Source organism: Trachinotus anak, unplaced genomic scaffold (genome assembly GCF_046630095.1).
Source record: "Trachinotus anak isolate AG129_WGS33_773 ecotype Australia unplaced genomic scaffold, CSIRO_AGI_Tana_v1 ptg000021l, whole genome shotgun sequence".
Lineage (NCBI taxonomy): Eukaryota > Metazoa > Chordata > Actinopteri > Carangiformes > Carangidae > Trachinotus > Trachinotus anak.
Genome location: NW_027273872.1, coordinates 29,645,029 through 29,658,892, shown reverse-complemented (window position 1 = coordinate 29,658,892; position 13,864 = coordinate 29,645,029).

Genomic DNA, 13,864 nt, shown 5'->3' with positions numbered 1-13,864 from the left:
CTGTTTCAGGTCCAGTGTTACAGCGATTCCCTTTGCCATGTGTTGAGCCAGCCGTGTGGTGACTGCGCAATAATGAGGCAGGAGAGACATTGACTGCCACTGCTGTTTGGTTTCCTTGTGGTTTATGTAGTTGTTTTTATTTGTGATTGTATTATTAGTCTTTTGGTTTCTCTCGGCTGTGGCAATCATTGTTTTTCCCCAGTCAATTGAACATCATAGATCATTGTAACTGCCTCATGGCAGTAATTGTGGCTTTTACGCACGCTCCTTCCGCCTCTAGAATCATGTCAATACCAAAATGACGCCCAACATAATGATCAAATGATTTTCACTTTCACTGATTCTTGCTCAAGCATATGTTTCAGCAGCAAAGTGGATCTACGGGACGCTTCGATAAAGCCAATCACAGCAGCTCCTCTCATCAGGAACAGACAGTTTAACGAGCCAACACTTCAGCAGGAAACCTCCCTCCACAGACAAAAGTATACGTTTAAGTATAAGTTGAGCTCCTGAGGTCCTGGCCGTATTATTGACTTGTAAGTGTTTTTCCCCTGTGTTTTTTGTGTAAGAGTGTATGCTCTGTTTTTGCGAGGAGCTTTGCGTTCCGAGGACCCGCAGGCTGTCGTGTGAGTTGGATGGGACACCAACAGGGATCAGGCCCGTGTCGCGGCGCAGGCCAAGGCAACACTCAACACTGAGGCAACTGGGAAGTGTCCCGGTGCTCCTCAAGGGCTGCCCACCACAAGCTCCCACAGAGGACTCATGAACGCTCTGGTCCAGACCACGTCTGAGACCGGCAACGCTGAAAAGCGACAAACGTCACAGACGCGTGTCCTCTCTGGGAGTGTGGAATGAGACCTATGGCAGAAACGGCTCCTATTTAAAATCTTCCGAGGGTGAAGTAGTCATATCGAATGTGACGTCACCAAGCCAGGGACGTATCAAAGGAGGATCCCGCTCATTTTGCTTTGAAGTCGAGGCTTTGCTGCTGTGTGCTTTATTCTGTTTCAGGTCCAGTGTTACAGCGATTCCCTTTGCCATGTGTTGAGCCAGCCGTGTGGTGACTGCGCAATAATGAGGCAGGAGAGACATTGACTGCCACTGCTGTTTTGTTTCCTTGTGGTTTATGTAGTTGTTTTTATTTGTGATTGTATTATTAGTCTTTTGGTTTCTCTCGGCTGTGGCAATCATTGTTTTTCCCCAGTCAATTGAACACTATAGATCATTGTAACTGCCTCATGGCAGTAATTGTGGCTTTTACGCACGCTCCTTCCGCCTCTAGAATCATGTCAATACCAAAATGACGCCCAACATAATGATCAAATGATTTTCACTTTCACTGATTCTTGCTCAAGCATATGTTTCAGCAGCAAAGTGGATCTACGGGACGCTTCGATAAAGCCAATCACAGCAGCTCCTCTCATCAGGAACAGACAGTTTAACGAGCCAACACTTCAGCAGGAAACCTCCCTCCACAGACAAAAGTATACGTTTAAGTATAAGTTGAGCTCCTGAGGTCCTGGCCGTATTATTGACTTGTAAGTGTTTTTCCCCTGTGTTTTTTGTGTAAGAGTGTATGCTCTGTTTTTGCGAGGAGCTTTGCGTTCCGAGGACCCGCAGGCTGTCGCGTGAGTTGGATGGGACACCAACAGGGAGCAGGCCCGTGTCGCGGCGCAGGCCAAGGCAACACTCAACACTGAGGCAACTGGGAAGTGTCCCGGTGCTCCTCAAGGGCTGCCCACCACAAGCTCCCACAGAGGACTCATGAACGCTCTGGTCCGGACCACGTCTGAGACCGGCAACGCTGAAAAGCGACAAACGTCACAGACGCGTGTCCTCTCTGGGAGTGTGGAATGAGACCTATGGCAGAAATAACACCCATGGTTTCCGGAGCTCTTTCACCAGAGAAGAGCTCATTAACATCATCACTTGTAACTTTGCCCCATTCAGGCCTGGAGTGCATTTGTGTTCTCTGGTTTCTAACATAACAGTGTGTTTTATGTGAAGCTTTTCAGTTTCTGAGGTTTGCAGGCATGAAACAGTCATTTTAAAGCACAGTCAACTGAAAATGACTCAGTGTGAGTGAAAAGTGGTCAGAATCAACACTATTGTGTTTATCGTGAAGCTTTTCAGTTTCTGAGGTTTGCAGGAATGACACACAAATTTTAGAAAAAAGTCAACTGAAAACCACTCAGTGTCAGTGAATACTGGTCAGAATCAGCACTTCTGTGTTTTTTGTCAAGCTTTTCAGTTTGTGAGGTCTGCAAGCCTGAAACAACTGAAAATGACTCAGTGTGATTGAATCGTGGTCAGAATCAACGCTTGTGTGATGTTTGTGAAACTTTTCAGTTTCTGAAGTTTGCAGGAATGAAACAAGCAACAATGATGCAACTGGGAAGTGTCCCAAGCTCCCACAGAGGACTCATGAACGCTCTGGTCCGGACCACGTCTGAGACCGGCAACGCTGAAAAGCGACAAACGTCACAGACGCGTGTCCTCTCTGGGAGTGTGGAATGAGACCTATGGCAGAAACGGCTCCTATTTAAAATCTTCCGAGGGTGAAGTAGTCATATCGAATGTGACGTCACCAAGCCAGGGACGTATCAAAGGAGGATTCCGCTCATTTTGCTTTGAAGTCGAGGCTTTGCTGCTGTGTGCTTTATTCTGTTTCAGGTCCAGTGTTACAGCGATTCCCTTTGCCATGTGTTGAGCCAGCCGTGTGGTGACTGCGCAATAATGAGGCAGGAGAGACATTGACTGCCACTGCTGTTTTGTTTCCTTGTGGTTTATGTAGTTGTTTTTATTTGTGATTGTATTATTAGTCTTTTGGTTTCTCTCGGCTGTGGCAATCATTGTTTTTCCCCAGTCAATTGAACACTATAGATCATTGTAACTGCCTCATGGCAGTAATTGTGGCTTTTACGCACGCTCCTTCCGCCTCTAGAATCATGTCAATACCAAAATGACGCCCAACATAATGATCAAATGATTTTCACTTTTAACTGATTCTTGCTCAAGCATATGTTTCAGCAGCAAAGTGGATCTACGGGACGCTTCGATAAAGCCAATCACAGCAGCTCCTCTCATCAGGAACAGACAGTTTAACGAGCCAACACTTCAGCAGGAAACCTCCCTCCACAGACAAAAGTATACGTTTAAGTATAAGTTGAGCTCCTGAGGTCCTGGCCGTATGATTGACTTGTAAGTGTTTTTCCCCTGTGTTTTTTGTGTAAGAGTGTATGCTCTGTTTTTGCGAGGAGCTTTGCGTTCCGAGGACCCGCAGGCTGTCGCGTGAGTTGGATGGGACACCAACAGGGAGCAGGCCCGTGTCGCGGCGCAGGCCAAGGCAACACTCAACACTGAGGCAACTGGGAAGTGTCCCGGTGCTCCTCAAGGGCTGCCCACCACAAGCTCCCACAGAGGACTCATGAACGCTCTGGTCCGGACCACGTCTGAGACCGGCAACGCTGAAAAGCGACAAACGTCACAGACGCGTGTCCTCTCTGGGAGTGTGGAATGAGACCTATGGCAGAAACGGCTCCTATTTAAAATCTTCCGAGGGTGAAGTAGTCATATCGAATGTGACGTCACCAAGCCAGGGACGTATCAAAGGAGGATCCCGCTCATTTTGCTTTGAAGTCGAGGCTTTGCTGCTGTGTGCTTTATTCTGTTTCAGGTCCAGTGTTACAGCGATTCCCTTTGCCATGTGTTGAGCCAGCCGTGTGGTGACTGCGCAATAATGAGGCAGGAGAGACATTGACTGCCACTGCTGTTTTGTTTCCTTGTGGTTTATGTAGTTGTTTTTATTTGTGATTGTATTATTAGTCTTTTGGTTTCTCTCGGCTGTGGCAATCATTGTTTTTCCCCAGTCAATTGAACACTATAGATCATTGTAACTGCCTCATGGCAGTAATTGTGGCTTTTACGCACGCTCCTTCCGCCTCTAGAATCATGTCAATACCAAAATGACGCCCAACATAATGATCAAATGATTTTCACTTTCACTGATTCTTGCTCAAGCATATGTTTCAGCAGCAAAGTGGATCTACGGGACGCTTCGATAAAGCCAATCACAGCAGCTCCTCTCATCAGGAACAGACAGTTTAACGAGCCAACACTTCAGCAGGAAACCTCCCTCCACAGACAAAAGTATACGTTTAAGTATAAGTTGAGCTCCTGAGGTCCTGGCCGTATTATTGACTTGTAAGTGTTTTTCCCCTGTGTTTTTTGTGTAAGAGTGTATGCTCTGTTTTTGCGAGGAGCTTTGCGTTCCGAGGACCCGCAGGCTGTCGTGTGAGTTGGATGGGACACCAACAGGGAGCAGGCCCGTGTCGCGGCGCAGGCCAAGGCAACACTCAACACTGAGGCAACTGGGAAGTGTCCCGGTGCTCCTCAAGGGCTGCCCACCACAAGCTCCCACAGAGGACTCATGAACGCTCTGGTCCGGACCACGTCTGAGACCGGCAACGCTGAAAAGCGACAAACGTCACAGACGCGTGTCCTCTCTGGGAGTGTGGAATGAGACCTATGGCAGAAACGGCTCCTATTTAAAATCTTCCGAGGGTGAAGTAGTCATATCGAATGTGACGTCACCAAGCCAGGGACGTATCAAAGGAGGATCCCGCTCATTTTGCTTTGAAGTCGAGGCTTTGCTGCTGTGTGCTTTATTCTGTTTCAGGTCCAGTGTTACAGCGATTCCCTTTGCCATGTGTTGAGCCAGCCGTGTGGTGACTGCGCAATAATGAGGCAGGAGAGACATTGACTGCCACTGCTGTTTTGTTTCCTTGTGGTTTATGTAGTTGTTTTTATTTGTGATTGTATTATTAGTCTTTTGGTTTCTCTCGGCTGTGGCAATCATTGTTTTTCCCCAGTCAATTGAACACTATAGATCATTGTAACTGCCTCATGGCAGTAATTGTGGCTTTTACGCACGCTCCTTCCGCCTCTAGAATCATGTCAATACCAAAATGACGCCCAACATAATGATCAAATGATTTTCACTTTCACTGATTCTTGCTCAAGCATATGTTTCAGCAGCAAAGTGGATCTACGGGACGCTTCGATAAAGCCAATCACAGCAGCTCCTCTCATCAGGAACAGACAGTTTAACGAGCCAACACTTCAGCAGGAAACCTCCCTCCACAGACAAAAGTATACGTTTAAGTATAAGTTGAGCTCCTGAGGTCCTGGCCGTATTATTGACTTGTAAGTGTTTTTCCCCTGTGTTTTTTGTGTAAGAGTGTATGCTCTGTTTTTGCGAGGAGCTTTGCGTTCCGAGGACCCGCAGGCTGTCGTGTGAGTTGGATGGGACACCAACAGGGAGCAGGCCCGTGTCGCGGCGCAGGCCAAGGCAACACTCAACACTGAGGCAACTGGGAAGTGTCCCGGTGCTCCTCAAGGGCTGCCCACCACAAGCTCCCACAGAGGACTCATGAACGCTCTGGTCCGGACCACGTCTGAGACCGGCAACGCTGAAAAGCGACAAACGTCACAGACGCGTGTCCTCTCTGGGAGTGTGGAATGAGACCTATGGCAGAAATAACACCCATGGTTTCCGGAGCTCTTTCACCAGAGAAGAGCTCATTAACATCATCACTTGTTACTTTGCCCCATTCAGGCCTGGAGTGCATTTGTGTTCTCTGGTTTCTAACATAACAGTGTGTTTTATGTGAAGCTTTTCAGTTTCTGAGGTTTGCAGGCATGAAACAGTCATTTTAAAGCACAGTCAACTGAAAATGACTCAGTGTGAGTGAAAAGTGGTCAGAATCAACACTATTGTGTTTATCGTGAAGCTTTTCAGTTTCTGAGGTTTGCAGGAATGACACACAAATTTTAGAAAAAAGTCAACTGAAAACCACTCAGTGTCAGTGAATACTGGTCAGAATCAGCACTTCTGTGTTTTTTGTCAAGCTTTTCAGTTTGTGAGGTCTGCAGGCCTGAAACAACTGAAAATGACTCAGTGTGATTGAATCGTGGTCAGAATCAACGCTTGTGTGATGTTTGTGAAACTTTTCAGTTTCTGAAGTTTGCAGGAATTAAACAAGCAACAATGATGCAACTGGGAAGTGTCCCAAGCTCCCACAGAGGACTCATGAACGCTCTGGTCCGGACCACGTCTGAGACCGGCAACGCTGAAAAGCGACAAACGTCACAGACGCGTGTCCTCTCTGGGAGTGTGGAATGAGACCTATGGCAGAAACGGCTCCTATTTAAAATCTTCCGAGGGTGAAGTAGTCATATCGAATGTGACGTCACCAAGCCAGGGACGTATCAAAGGAGGATCCCGCTCATTTTGCTTTGAAGTCGAGGCTTTGCTGCTGTGTGCTTTATTCTGTTTCAGGTCCAGTGTTACAGCGATTCCCTTTGCCATGTGTTGAGCCAGCCGTGTGGTGACTGCGCAATAATGAGGCAGGAGAGACATTGACTGCCACTGCTGTTTTGTTTCCTTGTGGTTTATGTAGTTGTTTTTATTTGTGATTGTATTATTAGTCTTTTGGTTTCTCTCGGCTGTGGCAATCATTGTTTTTCCCCAGTCAATTGAACACTATAGATCATTGTAACTGCCTCATGGCAGTAATTGTGGCTTTTACGCACGCTCCTTCCGCCTCTAGAATCATGTCAATACCAAAATGACGCCCAACATAATGATCAAATGATTTTCACTTTCACTGATTCTTGCTCAAGCATATGTTTCAGCAGCAAAGTGGATCTACGGGACGCTTCGATAAAGCCAATCACAGCAGCTCCTCTCATCAGGAACAGACAGTTTAACGAGCCAACACTTCAGCAGGAAACCTCCCTCCACAGACAAAAGTATACGTTTAAGTATAAGTTGAGCTCCTGAGGTCCTGGCCGTATTATTGACTTGTAAGTGTTTTTCCCCTGTGTTTTTTGTGTAAGAGTGTATGCTCTGTTTTTGCGAGGAGCTTTGCGTTCCGAGGACCCGCAGGCTGTCGTGTGAGTTGGATGGGACACCAACAGGGAGCAGGCCCGTGTCGCGGCGCAGGCCAAGGCAACACTCAACACTGAGGCAACTGGGAAGTGTCCCGGTGCTCCTCAAGGGCTGCCCACCACAAGCTCCCACAGAGGACTCATGAACGCTCTGGTCCGGACCACGTCTGAGACCGGCAACGCTGAAAAGCGACAAACGTCACAGACGCGTGTCCTCTCTGGGAGTGTGGAATGAGACCTATGGCAGAAACGGCTCCTATTTAAAATCTTCCGAGGGTGAAGTAGTCATATCGAATGTGACGTCACCAAGCCAGGGACGTATCAAAGGAGGATCCCGCTCATTTTGCTTTGAAGTCGAGGCTTTGCTGCTGTGTGCTTTATTCTGTTTCAGGTCCAGTGTTACAGCGATTCCCTTTGCCATGTGTTGAGCCAGCCGTGTGGTGACTGCGCAATAATGAGGCAGGAGAGACATTGACTGCCACTGCTGTTTTGTTTCCTTGTGGTTTATGTAGTTGTTTTTATTTGTGATTGTATTATTAGTCTTTTGGTTTCTCTCGGCTGTGGCAATCATTGTTTTTCCCCAGTCAATTGAACACTATAGATCATTGTAACTGCCTCATGGCAGTAATTGTGGCTTTTACGCACGCTCCTTCCGCCTCTAGAATCATGTCAATACCAAAATGACGCCCAACATAATGATCAAATGATTTTCACTTTCACTGATTCTTGCTCAAGCATATGTTTCAGCAGCAAAGTGGATCTACGGGACGCTTCGATAAAGCCAATCACAGCAGCTCCTCTCATCAGGAACAGACAGTTTAACGAGCCAACACTTCAGCAGGAAACCTCCCTCCACAGACAAAAGTATACGTTTAAGTATAAGTTGAGCTCCTGAGGTCCTGGCCGTATTATTGACTTGTAAGTGTTTTTCCCCTGTGTTTTTTGTGTAAGAGTGTATGCTCTGTTTTTGCGAGGAGCTTTGCGTTCCGAGGACCCGCAGGCTGTCGTGTGAGTTGGATGGGACACCAACAGGGAGCAGGCCCGTGTCGCGGCGCAGGCCAAGGCAACACTCAACACTGAGGCAACTGGGAAGTGTCCCGGTGCTCCTCAAGGGCTGCCCACCACAAGCTCCCACAGAGGACTCATGAACGCTCTGGTCCGGACCACGTCTGAGACCGGCAACGCTGAAAAGCGACAAACGTCACAGACGCGTGTCCTCTCTGGGAGTGTGGAATGAGACCTATGGCAGAAATAACACCCATGGTTTCCGGAGCTCTTTCACCAGAGAAGAGCTCATTAACATCATCACTTGTTACTTTGCCCCATTCAGGCCTGGAGTGCATTTGTGTTCTCTGGTTTCTAACATAACAGTGTGTTTTATGTGAAGCTTTTCAGTTTCTGAGGTTTGCAGGCATGAAACAGTCATTTTAAAGCACAGTCAACTGAAAATGACTCAGTGTGAGTGAAAAGTGGTCAGAATCAACACTATTGTGTTTATCGTGAAGCTTTTCAGTTTCTGAGGTTTGCAGGAATGACACACAAATTTTAGAAAAAAGTCAACTGAAAACCACTCAGTGTCAGTGAATACTGGTCAGAATCAGCACTTCTGTGTTTTTTGTCAAGCTTTTCAGTTTGTGAGGTCTGCAGGCCTGAAACAACTGAAAATGACTCAGTGTGATTGAATCGTGGTCAGAATCAACGCTTGTGTGATGTTTGTGAAACTTTTCAGTTTCTGAAGTTTGCAGGAATTAAACAAGCAACAATGATGCAACTGGGAAGTGTCCCAAGCTCCCACAGAGGACTCATGAACGCTCTGGTCCGGACCACGTCTGAGACCGGCAACGCTGAAAAGCGACAAACGTCACAGACGCGTGTCCTCTCTGGGAGTGTGGAATGAGACCTATGGCAGAAACGGCTCCTATTTAAAATCTTCCGAGGGTGAAGTAGTCATATCGAATGTGACGTCACCAAGCCAGGGACGTATCAAAGGAGGATCCCGCTCATTTTGCTTTGAAGTCGAGGCTTTGCTGCTGTGTGCTTTATTCTGTTTCAGGTCCAGTGTTACAGCGATTCCCTTTGCCATGTGTTGAGCCAGCCGTGTGGTGACTGCGCAATAATGAGGCAGGAGAGACATTGACTGCCACTGCTGTTTTGTTTCCTTGTGGTTTATGTAGTTGTTTTTATTTGTGATTGTATTATTAGTCTTTTGGTTTCTCTCGGCTGTGGCAATCATTGTTTTTCCCCAGTCAATTGAACACTATAGATCATTGTAACTGCCTCATGGCAGTAATTGTGGCTTTTACGCACGCTCCTTCCGCCTCTAGAATCATGTCAATACCAAAATGACGCCCAACATAATGATCAAATGATTTTCACTTTCACTGATTCTTGCTCAAGCATATGTTTCAGCAGCAAAGTGGATCTACGGGACGCTTCGATAAAGCCAATCACAGCAGCTCCTCTCATCAGGAACAGACAGTTTAACGAGCCAACACTTCAGCAGGAAACCTCCCTCCACAGACAAAAGTATACGTTTAAGTATAAGTTGAGCTCCTGAGGTCCTGGCCGTATTATTGACTTGTAAGTGTTTTTCCCCTGTGTTTTTTGTGTAAGAGTGTATGCTCTGTTTTTGCGAGGAGCTTTGCGTTCCGAGGACCCGCAGGCTGTCGTGTGAGTTGGATGGGACACCAACAGGGAGCAGGCCCGTGTCGCGGCGCAGGCCAAGGCAACACTCAACACTGAGGCAACTGGGAAGTGTCCCGGTGCTCCTCAAGGGCTGCCCACCACAAGCTCCCACAGAGGACTCATGAACGCTCTGGTCCGGACCACGTCTGAGACCGGCAACGCTGAAAAGCGACAAACGTCACAGACGCGTGTCCTCTCTGGGAGTGTGGAATGAGACCTATGGCAGAAACGGCTCCTATTTAAAATCTTCCGAGGGTGAAGTAGTCATATCGAATGTGACGTCACCAAGCCAGGGACGTATCAAAGGAGGATCCCGCTCATTTTGCTTTGAAGTCGAGGCTTTGCTGCTGTGTGCTTTATTCTGTTTCAGGTCCAGTGTTACAGCGATTCCCTTTGCCATGTGTTGAGCCAGCCGTGTGGTGACTGCGCAATAATGAGGCAGGAGAGACATTGACTGCCACTGCTGTTTTGTTTCCTTGTGGTTTATGTAGTTGTTTTTATTTGTGATTGTATTATTAGTCTTTTGGTTTCTCTCGGCTGTGGCAATCATTGTTTTTCCCCAGTCAATTGAACACTATAGATCATTGTAACTGCCTCATGGCAGTAATTGTGGCTTTTACGCACGCTCCTTCCGCCTCTAGAATCATGTCAATACCAAAATGACGCCCAACATAATGATCAAATGATTTTCACTTTCACTGATTCTTGCTCAAGCATATGTTTCAGCAGCAAAGTGGATCTACGGGACGCTTCGATAAAGCCAATCACAGCAGCTCCTCTCATCAGGAACAGACAGTTTAACGAGCCAACACTTCAGCAGGAAACCTCCCTCCACAGACAAAAGTATACGTTTAAGTATAAGTTGAGCTCCTGAGGTCCTGGCCGTATTATTGACTTGTAAGTGTTTTTCCCCTGTGTTTTTTGTGTAAGAGTGTATGCTCTGTTTTTGCGAGGAGCTTTGCGTTCCGAGGACCCGCAGGCTGTCGTGTGAGTTGGATGGGACACCAACAGGGAGCAGGCCCGTGTCGCGGCGCAGGCCAAGGCAACACTCAACACTGAGGCAACTGGGAAGTGTCCCGGTGCTCCTCAAGGGCTGCCCACCACAAGCTCCCACAGAGGACTCATGAACGCTCTGGTCCGGACCACGTCTGAGACCGGCAACGCTGAAAAGCGACAAACGTCACAGACGCGTGTCCTCTCTGGGAGTGTGGAATGAGACCTATGGCAGAAATAACACCCATGGTTTCCGGAGCTCTTTCACCAGAGAAGAGCTCATTAACATCATCACTTGTTACTTTGCCCCATTCAGGCCTGGAGTGCATTTGTGTTCTCTGGTTTCTAACATAACAGTGTGTTTTATGTGAAGCTTTTCAGTTTCTGAGGTTTGCAGGCATGAAACAGTCATTTTAAAGCACAGTCAACTGAAAATGACTCAGTGTGAGTGAAAAGTGGTCAGAATCAACACTATTGTGTTTATCGTGAAGCTTTTCAGTTTCTGAGGTTTGCAGGAATGACACACAAATTTTAGAAAAAAGTCAACTGAAAACCACTCAGTGTCAGTGAATACTGGTCAGAATCAGCACTTCTGTGTTTTTTGTCAAGCTTTTCAGTTTGTGAGGTCTGCAGGCCTGAAACAACTGAAAATGACTCAGTGTGATTGAATCGTGGTCAGAATCAACGCTTGTGTGATGTTTGTGAAACTTTTCAGTTTCTGAAGTTTGCAGGAATTAAACAAGCAACAATGATGCAACTGGGAAGTGTCCCAAGCTCCCACAGAGGACTCATGAACGCTCTGGTCCGGACCACGTCTGAGACCGGCAACGCTGAAAAGCGACAAACGTCACAGACGCGTGTCCTCTCTGGGAGTGTGGAATGAGACCTATGGCAGAAACGGCTCCTATTTAAAATCTTCCGAGGGTGAAGTAGTCATATCGAATGTGACGTCACCAAGCCAGGGACGTATCAAAGGAGGATCCCGCTCATTTTGCTTTGAAGTCGAGGCTTTGCTGCTGTGTGCTTTATTCTGTTTCAGGTCCAGTGTTACAGCGATTCCCTTTGCCATGTGTTGAGCCAGCCGTGTGGTGACTGCGCAATAATGAGGCAGGAGAGACATTGACTGCCACTGCTGTTTTGTTTCCTTGTGGTTTATGTAGTTGTTTTTATTTGTGATTGTATTATTAGTCTTTTGGTTTCTCTCGGCTGTGGCAATCATTGTTTTTCCCCAGTCAATTGAACACTATAGATCATTGTAACTGCCTCATGGCAGTAATTGTGGCTTTTACGCACGCTCCTTCCGCCTCTAGAATCATGTCAATACCAAAATGACGCCCAACATAATGATCAAATGATTTTCACTTTCACTGATTCTTGCTCAAGCATATGTTTCAGCAGCAAAGTGGATCTACGGGACGCTTCGATAAAGCCAATCACAGCAGCTCCTCTCATCAGGAACAGACAGTTTAACGAGCCAACACTTCAGCAGGAAACCTCCCTCCACAGACAAAAGTATACGTTTAAGTATAAGTTGAGCTCCTGAGGTCCTGGCCGTATTATTGACTTGTAAGTGTTTTTCCCCTGTGTTTTTTGTGTAAGAGTGTATGCTCTGTTTTTGCGAGGAGCTTTGCGTTCCGAGGACCCGCAGGCTGTCGTGTGAGTTGGATGGGACACCAACAGGGAGCAGGCCCGTGTCGCGGCGCAGGCCAAGGCAACACTCAACACTGAGGCAACTGGGAAGTGTCCCGGTGCTCCTCAAGGGCTGCCCACCACAAGCTCCCACAGAGGACTCATGAACGCTCTGGTCCGGACCACGTCTGAGACCGGCAACGCTGAAAAGCGACAAACGTCACAGACGCGTGTCCTCTCTGGGAGTGTGGAATGAGACCTATGGCAGAAACGGCTCCTATTTAAAATCTTCCGAGGGTGAAGTAGTCATATCGAATGTGACGTCACCAAGCCAGGGACGTATCAAAGGAGGATCCCGCTCATTTTGCTTTGAAGTCGAGGCTTTGCTGCTGTGTGCTTTATTCTGTTTCAGGTCCAGTGTTACAGCGATTCCCTTTGCCATGTGTTGAGCCAGCCGTGTGGTGACTGCGCAATAATGAGGCAGGAGAGACATTGACTGCCACTGCTGTTTTGTTTCCTTGTGGTTTATGTAGTTGTTTTTATTTGTGATTGTATTATTAGTCTTTTGGTTTCTCTCGGCTGTGGCAATCATTGTTTTTCCCCAGTCAATTGAACACTATAGATCATTGTAACTGCCTCATGGCAGTAATTGTGGCTTTTACGCACGCTCCTTCCGCCTCTAGAATCATGTCAATACCAAAATGACGCCCAACATAATGATCAAATGATTTTCACTTTCACTGATTCTTGCTCAAGCATATGTTTCAGCAGCAAAGTGGATCTACGGGACGCTTCGATAAAGCCAATCACAGCAGCTCCTCTCATCAGGAACAGACAGTTTAACGAGCCAACACTTCAGCAGGAAACCTCCCTCCACAGACAAAAGTATACGTTTAAGTATAAGTTGAGCTCCTGAGGTCCTGGCCGTATTATTGACTTGTAAGTGTTTTTCCCCTGTGTTTTTTGTGTAAGAGTGTATGCTCTGTTTTTGCGAGGAGCTTTGCGTTCCGAGGACCCGCAGGCTGTCGTGTGAGTTGGATGGGACACCAACAGGGAGCAGGCCCGTGTCGCGGCGCAGGCCAAGGCAACACTCAACACTGAGGCAACTGGGAAGTGTCCCGGTGCTCCTCAAGGGCTGCCCACCACAAGCTCCCACAGAGGACTCATGAACGCTCTGGTCCGGACCACGTCTGAGACCGGCAACGCTGAAAAGCGACAAACGTCACAGACGCGTGTCCTCTCTGGGAGTGTGGAATGAGACCTATGGCAGAAACGGCTCCTATTTAAAATCTTCCGAGGGTGAAGTAGTCATATCGAATGTGACGTCACCAAGCCAGGGACGTATCAAAGGAGGATCCCGCTCATTTTGCTTTGAAGTCGAGGCTTTGCTGCTGTGTGCTTTATTCTGTTTCAGGTCCAGTGTTACAGCGATTCCCTTTGCCATGTGTTGAGCCAGCCGTGTGGTGACTGCGCAATAATGAGGCAGGAGAGACATTGACTGCCACTGCTGTTTTGTTTCCTTGTGGTTTATGTAGTTGTTTTTATTTGTGATTGTATTATTAGTCTTTTGGTTTCTCTCGGCTGTGGCAATCATTGTTTTTCCCCA